We start from the raw sequence: 17,623 nt of genomic DNA, 5'->3' as shown, positions 1-17,623 counted from the left end.
TTTTCATTCGAGGACGTGCCTTCCTCTTTGCCCCCTGCTATCACTAACATTTTGCAGGAGTTCGCTGACGTCTTTCCACAAGACGTGCCACCGAGATTACCACCTATTCGAGGGATTGAGCATCAAATTGACTTAATTCCCGGTGCTTCGCTACCCAACCGTGCACCATACCGTACCAATCCAGAGGAGACGAAGGAGATTATGCGTCAAGTACAAGAACTGCTCGACAAAGGTTATATACGCGAATCCCTTAGTCCTTGTGCTGTTCCTATCATTTTAGGTTAGAAAAAGGATGGCACGTCACGTATGTGCGTTGATTGTAGAGGCATTAATAATATTACTATTCGTTATCGTCATCCTATTCCTAGGCTAGATGATATGATTGATGAATTGAGTGGCTCTACAATATTCTCCAAAGTTGATTTGCATAGTGGATACCATCAAATTCGTATGAAATTGGGTGATGAATGGAAAACAGCATTTAAAACTAAGTTTGGATTATATGAGTGGTTAGTCATGCCTTTTGGGTTAACTAATGCACCTAGTACTTTCATGAGGTTAATGAACGAAGTTTTACGTTCTTTCATTGGACGATTTGTGGTAGTTTACTTTGATGACATATTGATTTATAGCAAAGCTTTGGAGGAACATTTGGAACATTTACGTGCTATTTTTATTGCTCTACGTGATGCACGTTTGTTTGGAAACCTTGGAAAGTGCACCTTTTGCACCGACCGAGTATCTTTTCTTGGCTATGTTGTTACTCCACAGGGAATTGAAGTTGATAAAGCCAAGATTGAAGCTATTGAGAGTTGGCTGCAGCCCAAAACGGCCACACAAGTGAGGAGTTTCCTTGGCCTCGCTGGTTTCTATAGGCGTTTTGTGAGAGATTTTGGCACCATTGCTGCACCTCTCAACGAGCTTACAAAGAAGGATGTGCCTTTTGTTTGGGGTACCGCACAGGAAGAAGCCTTCACGGTATTGAAAGATAAGTTGACACATGCTCCTTTACTCCAACTTCCTAATTTCAATAAGACTTTTGAGCTTGAATGTGATGCTAGTGGAATTGGATTAGGAGGTTTGTTATTACAAGATGGAAAACCTGTTGCATACTTTTCTGAAAAATTGAGTGGGCCTATTCTGAACTATTCTACTTATGATAAAGAATTATATGCTCTTGTTCGGACCTTAGAAACATGGCAACATTATTTATGGCCCAAGGAATTTGTTATACATTCTGATCATGAATCTTTGAAACACATTAAAAGTCAAGCAAAACTGAACCGTAGACATGCTAAATGGGTTGAATTCATTGAGACTTTCCCTTATGTCATTAAACACAAGAAGGGTAAAGAAAATGTTATTGCTGATGCCTTGTCTCGTCGTTATACTATGCTTTCACAACTTGACTTTAGAATATTTGGTTTGGAGAACATCAAAGATCAATATGTTCATGATGCTGAATTTAAAGATGTATTGCAGAATTGTAAGGAAGGGAGAACTTGGAACAAGTTCGTTCTTAACGATGGATTTGTGTTTCGTGCTAACAAGCTATGCATTCCAGCTAGCTCCGTTCGTCTTTTGTTGTTGCAGGAGGCGCATGGAGGAGGATTAATGGGACACTTTGGCGTCAAGAAGACGGAGGATATATGATGTAGGGTGGACCCCTATAGCGTCGATCTTTCACGTTTGGAGTGGATCCTACGGGGAGACACGAAGAACACGCGGAAGCACAAAGGGAAAACACGGGGAAAACGAAAGAGAATCACTCAACCAACAAGGAATCGATCACACAAGTGCTAGATCACCACACACATAAGTGATACATATGATCCACAATCAACAAAGGGAAAGGATACAACGGAATCGTTCTTCTCCAAGAGGAGGCCTTGATGTTCTTCCCTAAAGAGGGGTCTTGAATCCGCTTGGGGATCTTCTCCGGAGAGGTCCTGATCTCCGAGGAGAAGTATCCAAGTGGATGAGCAAAGGCTCTCACACAAACATGAGCTAATCCAATGCTAAGTCTCAAAAGGAGGAGGAGGAGTCCTATTTATAGGCTAGGGGGCGAAGGGGTACACGGGCTCAGCCCAACACGCGCACACAGGCGCTGGCCGGATGATCCGGGTCCGAAGCCGGATGATCCGGGCTGGTCCGGATGATCCGGGTGGAGGCCCGGATGATCCGGAGACTCGGCTGGTGGAGGCGCAGGGCCGGATGTCCGGCTGGCGGTCCGGACGTCCGGGCAGGGTCCGGCTGATCCGGCGTCAGGGGGGAGGCTTCTGTAGTCCTCGGTCGAATTAGCCGGATCGTCCGGGCCAGGGTCCGGATTGTCCGGGCTCTGTCCGGATCGTCCGGGCCGCCGTCCGGATCGTCCGGCCACCCTGGTCCTTGGTGCTTTTTCCTCTCCGTCTTCATGCATGTCTTCCGCTTCCGGTTCTCCTTGCTTCCTAGCTTCTTCACGGTGAACTCCTTGGTACCTGAGTATGCATAGCGTTTCCGTTTGAGGTAGTAACCATGTCTCATGTGAATCGAAAGGGAATTGTGAGAGGAGTGATGTCACCTCGGTTTCAAGAGCTCTTGCACGTGCTCGAGTCATAGGTCCTTGAGGGGTTGGATGTGTTGCTGTAGAGTCCATGGGGATGATGGAAGGATGCTCCGCATCATATCCCCTCCCTTCGAAAGGATCCGACCTCGGATCTAGATCTTCATCACCATGGAAAGGTGAGAGGTCTTTGACGTTGAAGGTGTCGCTCACGTTGTACTTGTTGCTTGGTAGGTCGAGCTTGTAGGCGTTGTTGTTGTAGCGTGCTAACACCTTGAAGGGTCCATCGGCTCGAGGTAGTAGTTTGGACTTGCGTTCATTGGGGAAGCGTTCCTTGCAAAGGTGTAGCCACACGAGATCGCATATGTTGAAGACCATGGGTTGTTTGTTGATGTTGAGCTTGGTCGCTAGTCGTTGTACTTGGTGCTCGATGGTGTTTCTTGTATCTTCATGCATCTTCTTGATGTAGCTTGCACGGGCAATTACGTCGAGATTGGTGCGCTCTTGTAGAGGAAGAGGTAGAATGTCCAATGGGGACAATGGGTTGAAGCCGTAGACGACCTCGAAGGGGGACTTGCCGGTAGTCGTATGTCTTGCGCGATTGTAGGCGTACTCGGCGATGGGTAGACACGCCTCCCACTCCTTGATGTTCTTCTTGATCAACACGCGAAGTAGAGTGGATAGTGTCCGGTTCGTCACCTCCGTTTGGCTGTTGGTTTGAGGATGGTATGCGGATGAGAACAAGAGCTTGATTCCGAGCTTGGCGCATAGAGTCTTCCAAAAGTAACTCAAGAACTTGACGTCGCGGTCGGAGACGATTGTCTTTGGTACTCCATGGAGGCGCAAGATTTCCCTACAAAAGAGATTTGCAATATGTGAAGCATCGTCTATCTTGTTGCAAGGAATGAAATGTGCCATCTTAGAAAATCGGTCCACAACGACAAACACGGAATCCTTTCCATGTTGAGTTCTAGGCAAACCAAGTACAAAATCCATACTAATGTCTTCCCAAGGTTGATAAGGAATAGGAAGTGGCATGTAAAGACCATGGGATTGAGCTTTTGACTTAGAGAGCATCGTGTGGTGAAGCGTGAGACGTCGCGGAACATCTTTGGCCAAAAGTAGTTCTTGGAGAGCGTGGTGAAAGTCTTGGCGCGTCCAAAGTGTCCCATGAGTCCACCTCCATGAGCCTCTTGCAAAAGTAGCAAACGAAGAGAAGACTCGGGAATGCATAGTTTGTTAGATCTCATAAGATAACCATCCTTGATGTAATATCGTTCCCAAGATGTATGCGTCAAACATTTAGCATAATGAGGTGCAAAAGATGGATCATTGGCATACAAGTCTTTTATGTGTTCAAAGCCAATGACATTCAACTCAAGTTTAGTCACAAGCGTGCATATGTGAGAAAGTGCATCGGCAACTACATTTTCCTTACCCTTAATGTACTTAATCACATATGGGAAAGATTCAATAAATTCACTCCATTTTGCATGACACTTGTTCAATTTAGTTTGACCTTTTAAGTACTTAAGCGTTTCATGATCGGTATGGATGACAAATTCATGAGGTCTAAGATAATGTTCCCGAACATGTAGGACACGCACTAAAGCATACAATTCTTTGTCATATACGGGATAGTTAAGTTGAGCACCGGAGAGTTTTTCACTAAAATAAGCAATGGCTCGTTTTTCTTGCATCAAAACTCCGCCAATTCCGGTACCACTTGCATCACAATGAACCTCAAAAGTTTTGTCACAATTGGGCAAAGCAAGAATCAGAGCATGAGTAAGCAAAGACTTGAGCTCATCAAAAGCGGTTGATTGCAAAGTTCCCCAAACAAAAGGAGTATTCTTCTTGCTCAAGGCATGCAAAGGAGCGGCTATTGTGCTAAAGTTTTTCACAAATCGGCGATAAAATCCTGCAAGGCCAAGGAAACTACGCACTTGTTGCAAATTGGTTGGTTGGGGCCAAGTTTTAATTGCCTCAATTTTAGTTTCGTCAACATGAACTCCTTTTGAAGAGACAACAAATCCCAAGAAAACCACTTTGTCAACACCAAACGTGCATTTTTTCAAATTTGCATAAAGGCTTTCCTTGCGAAGGGTTTGCAAAACAGATTTAACATGATTAATATGGTCTTTCATTGTTTTGCTAAACACAAGAATGTCATCAAAGTAAACCACAACAAATACTCCAATGTAAGGTCTAAGCACATGATGCATAAGACGCACGAAGGTACCGGGAGCTTCCGATAAACCCATAGGCCTAACTAACCACTCATATAAGCCAAATTTGGTTTTAAAAGCAGTTTTCCATTCATCACCTTCTTGAATGCGAATTTGGTAATAGCCACTTTTAAGATCTATTTTTGAGAAAAAGTTGGCTCCACTAAGTTCATCAAGCATATCATCTAAGCGGGGAATGGGATGCCTATAGCGAACGGTAATAGCATTTATAGGTCTACAATCGGAACACAAGCGGAAACTTCCATCGGGCTTAGGCACAAGTATAACGGGAACGGCACAAGGGCTTAAGCTTTCACGTACATGACCGTTGTTGATGAGTTGTTGTACTTGCCGTTGAATTTCCTTGGTTTCTTCGGGATTGACTCGGTATGGAGCTTTGTTTGGAAGTGGCGCTCCGGGGATGAGGTCGATTCGATGCTCAATGCCTCGTAGAGGAGGTAGACCCGGAGGTAGCTCATCGAGGAAAACATCTTGGAATTCCTGTAAAAGAGATTGAAACACTAAAGGTAGCTCGTGAGAAGTGTTAGTTTTTGGTTCTCCATCCTTGCACACAAGGACAAAGTGCATCACACTCGATGGGTTCTCACACACTTCTCTTATCTCACTTTTGGTGGCGAATAGGATGAGGTTTTTCTCTCTAGGTGAAGAGGCGCTCATATTTGGCTTGTGGCTCTCACTCACTTTTGGGTGGGTGACTTTCTCACTCTTCTCTGGTGGGTGGCTTGCTTGTCAGCTATCACTTGACTAGGAGACATAGGTCGTAGCACATACTCCTTCCCTTTCATCTTGAAGCTATAGTGATTGGTTCGCCCATTGTGGATGACACCACGGTCGAATTGCCATGGTCGACCAAGAAGGAGGTGGCAAACGGTCATTGGGACCACATCACATTCTAAAGTGTCTTCATAAGCACCTATTTTGAAAGAGACTTGGACCGTATACTCGACTCGTATAGTGCCGGAGTCACTTAGCCATTGAACCTTGTAGGGGTGCGGGTGCTTCTTCTTGATGAATTGAAGTTTTGAACATAGTTCTTCACTTGCCAAGTTGTGGCAACTACCTCCATCGATGATGACCTTGACAGACCTTCCCTTGATGTCGGCCTTAGTGTGGAAGATGTGGCATCTTTAGTCTTCTTCTTGTTGATGTTGAAGTGTCAAGACTTTGGAGACAACGAGAGCGGGGCTCGAATCCTCATCACAAAAGACTTGATCATCTTCATCCTTGTTCACGTGCCGGTGCATGGCCACTTGCTCAATGGCTTCCATTTCATCTTCACTCATTGAGTCATAGGTGCCATCGTCGTTGAGGATCATGGTGCGCTTGTTGGTGCATTCATAGGACTTGTGGCCTCGGCCGCCGCAAGTGAAACACTTGAAGGAGCTTGTTTTGATGGTCTCATCGGTCGGAGTAGATGATGAAGCACGCGGCTTGAAGTTGCTTGTAGTAGGAGGAAGACGACTTGAACTTGTGGAAGTTTTCTTGTAACTTGACTTGTCGTCGTTGCTTGGAGAAGGTTTGGTTGATGTCGAAGTTGGAGGAGTTGTTGAAGCTTGGATGTTGGAGAAGCCGTGTGTCTTGTAGGAGTACTTGGCGTACTTGAAGTCATCTTGCACTTGACGTTCCGCCTTTGTAGCTTGATGCACGAGCTCAATGAGGTTGGAGTAGGGTTGGAAGTCGGCGATCTTCTTGATGGGATGATTGAGTCCATTCAAGAATCGTGCCATTGTTTGCTCATCATCTTCCGTGACATTGGCTCGAATCATGGCAATCTCCATTTCCTTGTAGTATTCTTCAACACTCTTTGTTCCTTGCTTGAGGAGTTGTAGCTTCTTGAAGAGATCGCGGTTGTAGTAGGTTGGCACAAAATGTGCTCGCATGACATCCTTCATTTGAGCCCAAGTGGTGATTGGAGGTTCACCTCTTGCTTCCCGGCGTTCAAGGACTTGTTCCCACCATATGAGCACATAGTCTTGGAACTCAAGTGATGCCATAGCGATCTTCTTCTCTTCCTCATAGTTGTGCAAACGAAAGATTTTGTCAACCATCAATGCCCATGAGAGGTACTCTTCCGGATCATTGCTTCCCTTGAACTTGGGCATTGTGAACTTGAGCTTGCCATAGCGTTGCTCTTCATTGTGTTGTTGGCGATGGTGATGATGACGTCCTTGGCGTGGAGGGTAGTCATCCTCATGTTGCTCTTGGTGCGGAGGAAGTCCATGATCAACTTGCTCTTGTTGAACTTGAGGTTGAAGGGGAGCTTGACGAGCTTGAGGAGGGGCTTGTGGAGCTTGCCGTTGCGCACGCGGATGGTAGTTCCTCTCTTGGATTTCTTCTCGAAGGGCTTCCTCTTGATTGCGCCGTTCGCGATTGCGGTTGGCGATGGCTCGACTTGATTCTTGAAGGGCACGTTGCGCCTCAAGCGCTTGCGCTTCTCGTTGTTGTTGTTGAAGACGTTTAGCCTTGGCGTCTTGTTGTTCTTGGTGTAGACGCGCTCGTTCTTCTTCTTGTCGCCGTAGTCGTTGTCGTTCTTGAGCTTGAGCAAAAGCCACTTGGTTTGATGGAGGACGAGGGACTTTCTCATCGACTTGCTCTTGTGGATGCTTGTCTTGTAGTGGGTTCCGAGATGCATGACGGTCTTGACGCGCGGCTCGTCGAAGAATGGTCGATGACGGTGTACTTGAGCCGGAGAAGGTGTCATCGGGGTGTCGACTCGAGCGGCTCTGTCTTGAGGAGGAAGAAGTGGAATGATGCCGGTTCCTCATCAAGGCGCGGATCTCGTCCATTCTTGCATCATTTTCTTGCTTGTGAGAGTCGAACTTGTCGTTGAAGTAGTCTCTTGTACGTTGCTCGGAGTCGCAAGTCGGTGGCGAGGTTGTCGATGCGGTCGCTCATAGCTTGTTGCTCTTGGTGTAACGCCCTTTGAGCACCAAAGAGGTGGCTCTTTGTGACGAATGATGACATGTCGTCGCCGTTCTCGATGAGAGGTGGATTTGTAGAAGAACTTGGCCTATCCATCATACCAAGTAAAATTGTGAGTGGTAGAAGGAGAAGAACTAATACCAATGTACCTTTGACCTAAATTGAAGATGAATCAAGTTCACTCAAATGTGGACAATGAAATAGCACTATTGGTACCAATCCTTGTCGATTCTCACACCTACACAAGTAAAAGCTTTTGGTGGAGCTTGGCTAGGATGGTGGCACAAAATTGATTGCAATTGTTAGCTTGACTCAAAAATGTTGAAAAGGATTCGCAAATTCGCAAATGTAACAAGTAGACCAAGCAAGTAGTGGTACACGGAAACACACACGCAAATAGATAAATGGGATTGTGCAAACCAAAAGTGAGCCAAAATGTGGAATCCACTAAAATGCTCTTGTTGCACAATACTAGAGAGACGCTAGCACGATTGCACAATAGGCGGATATGGAGCTTGTGCACAACCTACTAGGCAAAAATGCAACGATCTCTATCCCAAGTATGCTATATGTATGGTATTTCGGTGCAATGATCCAAGATGATCTTATATGACAATCTTAATGTTGTATGATGCTATGCTTCTTGCTCATAAGCTCTTTGCTTATCTTTCCTCTTTGCTTAAAAGCTTGAGTGGCTCTTTCTCTTTTGAGCTCTTTTCTTATGCAAACTTCACGAACCAAGATAGCAATTGTGTATGCGATGACAACTTTGTGACACACAAGTTGATTCCGAGATATGCACCATGATGATATATATGATATGGGGTATGCTTACTAATGTGCACAAGTCACGTTGCCGGCAATACTCAATGGCTAGTCTCGATGGGTAAGCAACGCAAAAGATGGTATATGATGGTTATCAATGCAATTGCAAGGTATGACAAAGATGTCGTCGAAGTTACCGTCCGTAGCGAAGATGAGTAGTCGACGAAAATGAGTGGTAGTTGTTGACGTTGCACCGTACCTAAATAGCCGAAACACAAAAGGACACGGAAATCTCACTCAAATTCTCGAACCCAAAGTCGAATGGTAGTACGGAGGTTGTGTTGCTGGGGTTTGGCAGGTGGAAGTGTTGGTGGTTGGGGTGGGGGAGTATGTGGACGTAGGTGGTGGTGGTGGAGGACTGCAAAAATGCAGTTTCGGCAGAGGAAGCCGGATGATCCGGGCCAGGAGCCGGATGATCCGGGTGCGTCTGGATGATCCGGGCCAGGGTCCGGATGATCCGGGCAGGTCAAACGCGGTCGGGAACTGCTCGGGAAGAACTCGAAAACGGCGAGAAATTCGGCGATTCCGCGGATTTTGGATGGATTTCAAGGGGAAGAAGGTGGGGAAAAGGAAGATCCACGAGTTACACACCGAATCCACGGATCAAAATCAACAAAACATCATCAAACCTAACAAATCACAAAAAAAAATTTGGGGTTATTTTTGGTGGGGATTTTCGGATTTAGGACGAAAACAACAAAATCAAGCTAGAAAAAGAGGGGTAGGGGCTCCAAAACGTATCAACGTGGCTCATGATACCATAATGATGTAGGGTGGAACCCTATAGCGTCGATCTTTCACGTTTGGAGTGGATCCTACGGGGAGACACGAAGAACACGCGGAAGCACAAAGGGAAAACACGGGGAAAACGAAAGAGAATCACTCAACCAACAAGGAATCGATCACACAAGTGCTAGATCACCACACACATAAGTGATACATATGATCCACAATCAACAAAGGGAAAGGATACAACGGAATCGTTCTTCTCCAAGAGGAGGCCTTGATGTTCTTCCCTAAAGAGGGGTCTTGAATCCGCTTAGGGATCTTCTCCGGAGAGGTCCTGATCTCCGAGGAGAAGTATGCAAGTGGATGAGCAAAGGCTCTCACACAAACATGAGCTAATCCAATGCTAAGTCTCAAAAGGAGGAGGAGGAGTCATATTTATAGGCTAGGGGCGAAGGGGTACACGGGCTCAGCCCAACACGCGCACACAGGCGCTGGCCGGATGATCCGGGTCCGAAGCCGGATGATCCGGGCTGGTCCGGATGATCCGGGTGGAGGCCCGGATGATCCGGAGACTCGGCTGGTGGAGGCGCAGGGCCGGATGTCCGGCTGGCGGTCTGGACGTCCGGGCAGGGTCCGGCTGATCCGGGACGGGGTCTGGATGATCCGGCTTCAGGGGGGAGGCTTCTGTAGTCTTCGGTCGAATTAGCCGGATCGTCCGGGCCGGGGTCCGGATCGTCCGGGCCGCCGTCCGGATCGTCCGGCCACCCTGGTCCTTGGTGCTTTTTCCTCTCCGTCTTCATGCATGTCTTCCGCTTCCGGTTCTCCTTGCTTCCTAGCTTCTTCACGGTGAACTCCTTGGTACCTGAGTATGCATAGCGTTTCCGTTTGAGGTAGTAACCATGTCTCATGTGAATCGAAAGGGAATTGTGAGAGGAGTGATGTCACCTCGGTTTCAAGAGCTCTTGCACGTGCTCGAGTCATAGGTCCTTGAGGGGTTGGATGTGTTGCTGTAGAGTCCATGGGGATGATGGAAGGATGCTCCGCATCACTATAGCGACGATCTTTCACGTTTGGAGTGGATCCTACGGGGAGACACGAAGAACGAGCGGAAGAAAACGAGGACATCACGGGGAGGAACGAGGGAAAACACTCAACCAACAAGGAATCGGTCACACAAGTGCTAGATCGAAGAACACAAAGAGATACACGAGATCCAAAGTCAACAAAGGTAAGGATACAAAGGTAACCGATCTTCTCCGTGAGGAGGCCTTGAATCCACAAAGGGATCTTCCCACGAGGGGGTCTTGAATCCGATAGGGTCTACTCCGAAGAGGCCGCGGTCTCTTACAAGGAGGAGATCCGATGGATGAGCGAGGCTCTATCTCTAACTTGAGCTAAATCAACGCTAAGTCTCAAAAGGAGGAGGAGGAGTCCTATTGATAGGCTAGGGGGCGAAGGGGTACACGGGCTCAGCCCAACACGCGCACACAGGCGCTGGCCGGATGATCCGGGTCTGAAGCCGGATGATCCGGGCTGGTCCGGATGATCCGGGTGGAGGCCCGGATGATCCGGAGACTCGGCTGGTGGAGGCGCAGGGCCGGATGTCCGGCTGGCGGTCCGGACGTCCGGGCAGGGTCCGGATGATCCGGGACGGGGTCCGGATGATCCGGCTTCAGGGGGGAGGCTTCTGTAGTCTTCGGTCGAATTAGCCGGATCGTCCGGGCTCTGCCCGGATCGTCCGGGCCGCCGTCCGGATCGTCCGGCCACCCTGGTCCTTGGTGCTTTTTCCTCTCCGTCTTAAAGCATGTCTTCCGCTTCCGGTTCTCCTTGCTTCCTAGCTTCTTCATGGTGAACTCCTTGGTACCTGAGTATGCATAGCATTTCCGTTTGAGGTAGTAACCATGTCTCATGTGAATCGAAAGGGAATTGTGAGAGGAGTGATGTCACCTCGGTTTCAAGAGCTCTTGCACGTGCTTGAGTCATAGGTCCTTGAGGGGTTGGATGTGTTGCTGTAGAGTCCATGGGGATGATGGAAGGATGCTCCGCATCAATATACTTGCTACACATTTCTTTTGGCCAAAGATGAGACTGGATGTTGAGCGTTTTGTTGCTCGCTGCACTACATGTCAAAGAGCTAAGTCACGACTCAATCCTCATGGTTTATATATGCCTTTGCCTGTACCTAGTGTTCCTTGGGAGGATATATCTATGGACTTTGTTTTAGGTTTACCTCGAACAAAGAAGGGGAGGGATAGCATATTTGTTGTCGTGGATAGGTTCTCAAAAATGGTACACTTTATACCATGTCATAAAAGCGATGATGCTGTTAATGTTGCTGATTTGTTTTTTTGTGAAATTATTCGCTTACATGGTGTGCCAAATACTATTGTTTCAGATCGTGATACTAAATTTCTTAGCCACTTTTGGAGATGTTTATGGGCTAAGTTGGGGACTAAGCTTCTTTTTAGTACTACTTGTCACCCCCAAACTGATGGACAAACTGAAGTAGTCAATAGAACATTGTCTACTATGCTTAGGGCTGTTTTGAAGAATAACAAGAAAATGTGGGAAGAATGCTTGCCTCATATTGAATTTGCTTATAATCATTCATTGCATTCTACTACTAAGATGTGCCCTTTTGAAATTGTGTATGGTTTCCTACCTCGTGCACCTATCGATTTGTTGCCTCTTCCATCTTCAGAGAAGGTTAATTTTGATGCTAAAGAACATTCTGAATAGATTTTAAAAATGCATGAGTTAACTAAGGAAAACATTGAGCGTATGAACGCTAAATATAAACTTGCTGGAGATAAGGGTAGAAAACATGTTGTGTTTGCGCCTGGAGATCTTGTTTGGTTACATTTGCGTAAAGATAGATTTCCTAATCTGCGCAAATCAAAGCTAATGCCACGTGCTGATGGTCCTTCTAAGGTGTTAGAGAAAATAAATGATAGTGCATATAAACTTGAGCTACCTGTAGATTTTGGGGTTAGTCCCACTTTTAACATTGCAGATTTGAAGCCTTATTTGGGTGAGGAAGATGCGCTTCCGTCGAGGACGACTTCATTTCAATAAGGGGAGGATGATGAGGACATCAATACCATTGTTACACCCACAGCCCCTACTGTTACATATACTGGACCAATTACTAGAGCTCGCGCACGCCAATTAAATTACCAGGTACTTTCGTTTCTTGGTAATGATTCTAATGTTCATGAGATTATGATGCTGCCTAAATTGGATACATTTGTTTTGCTTACAAATGAAGGGCCTAGCTTGGAGAAGGATGAACATTGGAGCAAGAACACGCATGGAGTTGATGGCATGCGCAAAAGGATCAAGAACGGAGTTACAAGTGATGATTTCGGGACTTTGAAGCCGCCATAAGGAGTGCATGAAGCCTTGGACGAAATATACAAGATGCCACTTCATAATATTCGTCCATAGGCTATTCTAGGTGCTGCGTCACCTTATTAATGGGCCAGGCCCATGTAGTTTCGAAATACTTAAGTATAGGCTATTTTTCGAGTCCGTATGTGTGGGGAAACAAGAGTTAGGGTTGGTTTCGGACCCCACCCTCAAGGGCCACAAAATTCCCCCTCTTCCTCCATATATATAGCCCTTAGGGCGTCGTTTAGACTTTGGGTTTTGTTTAGATTAAAAGTTCACCATAGCTGCAAGTTCGCGTACTTCGTTTGTGTCCAACGACCAGACCAAGACGTCACAGAACCCCACCTTGATCAATAAAGCTTTCATCTTATATTCGCAATATCCTGATTGCAATCTCAGTTTCTTGCCTTTTCTTCGTTTGCTCGCAGGAAACAGACCCTCGTGGTCAGGTTGATCGTGCTCCGGCGTGGTCAATAACCCTCGGAAGTTGGTTTAGCGATTGCTAAGGCGCGACGTCTGGCACGTTCGTAGTCGGATCGCCAAGGTCGACTCCCACAGAAAACGATAGCCACCATCTCATCGAAACACCGGGACACCTTAGCCTCTATCACTTGGGAAAAGGCCATTCTTGTTGGTCTTCCATGCGTCCTCGAGGAGAAGGTTCTTCTATGGGACAATCCTTCGAACAGTCCACCGCTCCCTGGCCATGGTTGCACGTTTACTCCGCTAGAGTTGCCGACGTTGAGAGGTAGTCGGATTTTGTCCGATGAGGAGGTCAGTAATGGAGTTTGATCATGTAGTACTTAGTTATTCCATTTCCATCCTGTAATTTCTCCGCTGCCCACCGTCTTATATATAGGTCTGGGTCGGTGCCAACGAAGATCGGCTTGCATACCTCTGGCCAGATACCACCATCATTTTGCACAACATCCACAACAGTGCGGCCGTTCCGGTAGACCCCTTCTCCACCATTGGGATCGGCCTTCCGAACTGGCTGGGATTGAATACGTATGATGATGCCTACATGAGATTGAAGATAGCAATTGCGGACCCGCCGACAAAGTGACGCGGCTACGACGATTACTATATCATTGCGGTGTTTGACATAAGGATTGCCATCAATGCAAGAGGCAGTAACGGCTGAGGCTTGCGCATGTTGGCGGTGGTAGATTTGTACCCCTACATGTTCGAAGATGCCGTGCGCCATCTAGGCCGCATCTTCGCGGTGACAAGCCAGGGGACTTGTTTCATCTGGTTGCCATCCTACGGTACGGGAGATTACAAACGGAATGCACAAACCATCATTTGCATCCCTAACGGTACTCCATTATTTTGCAGGGACCAGTCATCCCGCAATCAAAATAAGATCGCCGATCCTGGATGTGCATTTGCATCCGCGATTCGGTATAACATGGAACCTTGTAGCTGACTTTGGCATATTGGGATCAACTATCTTAGCAGTCGTTACCCATGGTACCACTGATGTGCAACATGGTCACACAATCTACCACAATCGGACCGTCACCATCTACCCAGGTATTCCATTTTTTAAGCCTCTCGCCTTCTCTTTCGTTGTTGTACTAGTACTCTACTTACTTACTAGTAGGAGTACTTTTTACCTTGGAGGACGCGTATAGCTAGCTAGGCCCTTGAAGACTTGAACCCACTAGCTGCCACCATTTTTGTTTTTCCATGTCTTACTATCTCATCCATGTAGCCAAGAGTGGATATATATAATAAGCCGGTTATTTTACTTCCTCTATACCAGAGTAGTACTATTTGCTGCACAGTATTACTGACCGCCATATTTGATCACAACATTATTATGCATGGACCTTGACTATGTACGTCACCATGTGTCCAGATCTGAGATGCTGCGTGTACCAGATGAACGGCGCCGAGTTCGACCCCTGTGATGCTACGTGGGTGCCGAGGAACACTCTTGGAGAGTACTCGCTTTTCATTGGCGACAGCTACCCCATTGTGAAGCGGATGCCACCTTCCGTGCACGACACGGAAGGCCTGCCATTCATGAAGCATGGTTGTGCCTTCAGTGTGCACCACCGGATGAACGACATGCTGGGACACGCTATCCCTGATTTATGCTGCTTCAGCTTGGATGAGTCTCCATCGTGTGGAACCGGACTAGAAAGCTGTGACAATGATTCCTGTTGCCCACCGCTATGGATCATTCCATCCATGAAGAACACCTGGGACTGGAACCTGGAGGAGGACATGTAGCCCATCTATAACGTGTAAGTGGAGTACGGTAAATTGTGAACGGTAGCGCTGTGAATATATGTAGACTAGTCGTGCACAAATTTATCACATGAATTGGAGATGAACTTGTGTGGCATACTGACATTTGTCCTTTAGAATTTATTACTAGTGAATGTGTTATGTGTACGTGCAACTTGTGTGGTTGTTGCACGGGCTCCAACATGCTCTTTGAGAAAAAAGGTAGCATAGCTTTGGATATACGTGACGTGGCGGCATCATACAGTAGCATCGTTCTCTATACTTGTAGTACGCTCCTACTAGGACGACAACTCCTGTAAAACCTTGCGCCTGGCTCTTTGCCTCTTCGGGAGGTTCAACAGTTCGTACTCGTGTGAACCTTGCACTTGGCTCTTCGCCTCTTCGGAAGGTCCAACAATGATGATACTACAGTACACATTATGCTTCTGGCAATCTGACACCAATTGAACTGCTGCACGTCTACCGCGAGGGCGAGGGCGAGGGAGAGGGAGAGGGCGCTGTAGTCAAAACCCTCTCCTCGTCCTGCGAACCACCGCGCGCGTGGACAAGGGAGAGGCATAGTAAGCAAGCTTCTCCTCGTTCGGCGAGTTGACGGGACACATCAAAGCAGTACTAGTACTAGTCCATACTGCGTCCTTTCCGGTTAATATGGCTTAGTTTGAAACGAGAAAAATACACTGGCGGTCAACGTATGTAACAATACACTCTTTACGGTCACTATATATAGTTTTGTGGTGATTATACGATCACTAGCTCATCGTAGAGCACCGTATTGCACCCTACTGACCGGCCACATAGTCGAAGTGGCACTTTGTTGACTGGTTAAATTGTCACCTGGTTTTTGGGTCCCACCTGTTAGTTGGCAGAGCAAAGAAATCAGCTAAAAAACAAAGAGTGTAGTACATCTACACTTCCAATGCATTTAGCCTTTAATCTAAATCGATATTGATTGACTAATGCACCAACTTGTGCTCTAGGTATAGGCTACATGTCTATCTTTAATTACAGCATGCAACGACCTTCATTTAATCTTCTTCTCTCAATGGTCTCATGCACACATAAGTCTGCTACTTTTGGGCGTTAATTATGCCCTGGTCAATGTGTAAATCTCTAAATGTACAGTCTTTCACGGACGTAGGGAGTAGGTTGAGCACTTGAGCATGAGCGTGTGTGTTGCGTCGTTTGCTGTGTGCCGCATGGGTGCGTGAGTGTTGCGGGCGTCCATGTGTACGTGTGAGTGTTGCATGTTGCATGCATGGATGCATGCATGGGGCTTACTCCCTTCCATTGACATGTTCATATTTCAAGCTTCCTATGTTCCCTCCATATGGTGATACTCCCTCTGTTCCTAAATACGGAGTAAAATCCTCTATTCCCAAATACGGAGTAAAATCCTCCCCCTATTCCCAAATACGGAGTATTTCTCTTTCTAGAGATTTCAACAAGTGACTACGTACAGAGCAAAAATGAGTGAAGTGAGCGTAGAGGCATAGGGATAATGTAGAAAGGAAGTCTTCACAATCCATTATTCCCCATCTCGGTCAGAGAGAACTATTCAACTAGTCTTTGCAGTGAAGTGACAATACATGCTACAACAGATGGGACACTTAATTAATAAGCTGAACCAGCGTGTTGGTGTTACTAAATCAGCCTTACCCAGTACTGCCATCATGTTTGCCAGTAGAGCACGCTTCTGTCCTCCATTAACTGACATATGGGCCCTCTTGTGGTAGACCCACATGTCATCGGTGTAACTATTTACACTCCGAAGGACGGTATATCCTGGTAGTATTAGTAGAATTGAGATTTAATGCACTTTCTTCCCCGTCTTCCACTCTTCTTCCTCCTCTCTTCTTCCTCCTCCTCTCTTCCCCATCATCGGCCGCACACCATTTCCTCCCACTCACTGCTCGCCCGTCCACGCTATCTTCCTTGGTAGCTCGCGCATACCATATCCCCCCGCTCACTGCTCGGCCACACGAGGAGAAGCTTCTTCGCTCACCCGCCTGAATCCACTTCCCCGCTGGCTCGCAAGCACCAAAAAACCCAATGGCAGAACCAACTGACATGTAGAGCCACGATTGGAATTCCCTCCCTGATGTTCTCTTGGAGCAAATCTTTAATTGTATGGACCTACTCAGCACCGTCCGTTTGGCCGCATGCTTAGTGTCTTTGTACCGTCTACTCGTCTGCAACCAGCTGGCTCTTTTCAAGACACCCTGCTTGCTGATGCCCAATCCTCGCAGGTGGCCCAGACACCGACTTGACGATCCTACGGAGGTTGCTGTGGTGCCCCTTGACATGCTACCACTACCCGTCCACCTGTCCTTCATGCGCGACCACTACTGGGCAGACATGAAGGCCAACTGGATTGTCCTCATCCACCAATCCGGTAGTCCGTGGCGTCTCGTGGATATCTACACCCAGCGAGAGATCACCCTTCCATCTTTTGATATCGCCGCCATCGAGCCTCGCGGCCCGCCGGACACTCCTGCCTACTACGCACGAGACGCATCGAGCTTTTGGCTCGACCTCTGTTTGCTAAAGGTTGTAATCTGCGAAGTGCCCACACTATCAGAAGACTACATGGATTACAAGCTCATTGTCGTGTTCAACATGGGATTAGTCTATTTGGAATCCGGTCGCCACACATGGTTATGGATCATCGTCGATCCTCTTTACCCAACACTTCTGTCTGATGCTATAG

Source organism: Triticum dicoccoides, chromosome 2A (genome assembly GCF_002162155.2).
Source record: "Triticum dicoccoides isolate Atlit2015 ecotype Zavitan chromosome 2A, WEW_v2.0, whole genome shotgun sequence".
Classification (NCBI taxonomy): Eukaryota; Viridiplantae; Streptophyta; class Magnoliopsida; order Poales; family Poaceae; genus Triticum; species Triticum dicoccoides.
This window is presented reverse-complemented; position numbering follows the sequence as displayed.